The sequence below is a fragment of the Onychomys torridus genome, chromosome 3 (assembly GCF_903995425.1).
Source record: "Onychomys torridus chromosome 3, mOncTor1.1, whole genome shotgun sequence".
NCBI lineage: Eukaryota > Metazoa > Chordata > Mammalia > Rodentia > Cricetidae > Onychomys > Onychomys torridus.
In genome coordinates, this window is record NC_050445.1 from 87,831,005 (window position 1) to 87,833,079 (window position 2,075).

The window sequence follows — 2,075 nt, forward strand, 5'->3', positions numbered from 1 at the left end:
CTATTGAGAAGGATGTGGCCAAGAGACCTAATGCACACACAGCCCTTGAGGAGTTAGAGTGATGATGTAACATACTTTTTTTTTCTTCCATGGCTCAGATGAACCTGTTTTAATCAGTGATTTAATTATGTTAAGAGCTACAATTAGCTGCTGAATTGACAAAAACCATTAACCCACTAAGTATTTGTTCTCATGCAGTGAACAAGAAAACTCTGTGTGTGTGTGTGTGTGTGTGTGTGTGTGTGTGTGTGTGTATAAAATTCTTGACCTTTAGGTGCTTATGGGAGAGTTTTATTTAGCCTTACCAAACTCAACTGATGTGTGTGACATAACCCCTTCCTTATCCTCCAGATAAACCATCTCATTCACTTAAGGCATTTGTACAAAATGGTCATTAAAGATCAGTCACTTCACCCAGTACCCTTTGAGAGAAATAGACATGCTTCCTATGTTGGAGAGTACAGTTGCAGGCTCTAGTTAATATTTTCCCACAAACTAGGGTGTAAATTCATTTGTGACACCATGTCTAGAGTCCCCCCACCACCACTGCATAATTACTTAGATTAATAAAAGTCATTTGTTGTGTTACTCTGTAAGGGAGATGTGAGCAACCATGTACTCTCCCCACATAGGGCACCAGTGACACCAAAGAAAGGATAGCTGAGTCCAGCTTGGTGAATCAATGAGTTCAGTGGGCTTTCTTTTAGGAGTGTGGATGACATTAAAACAGCTGCATCACTGAGAGTCCCACCCCAGCATGGTGGCCACATAGTGGAACCCGCAGTACTAGAGTCTGATCTTTAGTCAACCTTCTACTGCCTCCATGTTCTCCTACCTCCTGAGAGCATGGGGGCAGGAAGCAGTGGGTGAGAGACTCCTTCTTCTAGAGAGTGTTATTAACCTCATTATCATCACCATAGACCTACCTCATACTGTGCCCTTCTGTTCATTGCATTGTCATGACCGCTGGGTCAAGTCATGTTATAGATAACCACAGCAATCCCTTGCTCTGTGGTAACTCTGGCCAAGTAATAGCTAAGAAAAAACATCATTGATTCCAACTGGAGTTAGCATCGGCCTTAAGAATACATCTGTTCTGTCTTTCTGGACCTGGCCGAGCAGGAGGCACCATCATGGGTGCTGACTTTCGCCACAACAAGGACGGAAAGGTTCAGCATAAGGAGCCCAAGAGCCAAGACATCTACCTGCGGCTGCTAGTCAAGCTGTACAGGTTTCTGGCCAGACGAACCAACTCGACCTTCAATCGGGTTGTGCTGAAAAGGTTATTTATGAGTCGCGCTAGCCGGCCACCTCTGTCCCTGTCCTGGATGATCTGAAAGATGAAGCTTCCTGGCCGAGAGAGCAAGACAGCTGTGGGTGTAGGGATGGTCACAGATGATGTGCGGATTCTCCAAGTGCCCAAACTGAAGGTGTGTGCACTGTGGGTGAGCAGCCGAGCCCAAAGTCGCACCCTCAAGGCTGGGGGTAAGATCCTCACCTTCGACCAGCTGGCACTGGAGTCTCCCAAGGGCCGAGGCGCTGTGCTCCTGTCTGGTCCTCGGAAGGGCTGAGAGGTATACCGGCATCTTGGCAAGGCCCCAGGAACTCCACACAGCCATACCAAACCCTGTGTCTGCTCCAAGGGCCGGAAATTCGAACGTGCCAGAGGCAGAAGGGCTAGCCGCGGCTACAAAAACTAACCTTTGATCTTACTGTCATTAAAAAAAAAAAAAAAAAAAAAAAGTGCCAGGTGGTGAAGGCACATGCCTTTAATCCTAGCACTTGGGAGGCAGAGCCAGGCGGATCTCTGTGAGTTCGAGGCCAGCCAGGTCTACAGAGCGAGATCCAGGAAAGGTGCAAAGCTAAACAGAGAAAGCCTGTCTTGGAGGGGAAAAAAAAAGCTTTGAAAAAAAGAAAAAAAAAAAGAATACATCTGTTAAAGTTGATTCCTGTTAAAGGTTAGTGCCATCAAGAGGATTGTCAAAACACAGGAGAGTGAATAGCAACTCCACCTGAAATACTTACAAAATCCTGAAGACTTTCTGTGCTCTTACTCAATTCATTGTAAGCTGTAT

At 46.0% G+C, this 2,075-nt stretch overlaps 1 pseudogene; it reads left to right on the forward strand.

Moving 5' to 3' along the window:
- The first annotated feature begins 1,133 nt into the window (after positions 1 to 1,133).
- Positions 1,134 to 1,722, forward strand: LOC118579155 (annotated as a pseudogene).
- Positions 1,723 to 2,075: the final 353 nt, after the last annotated feature.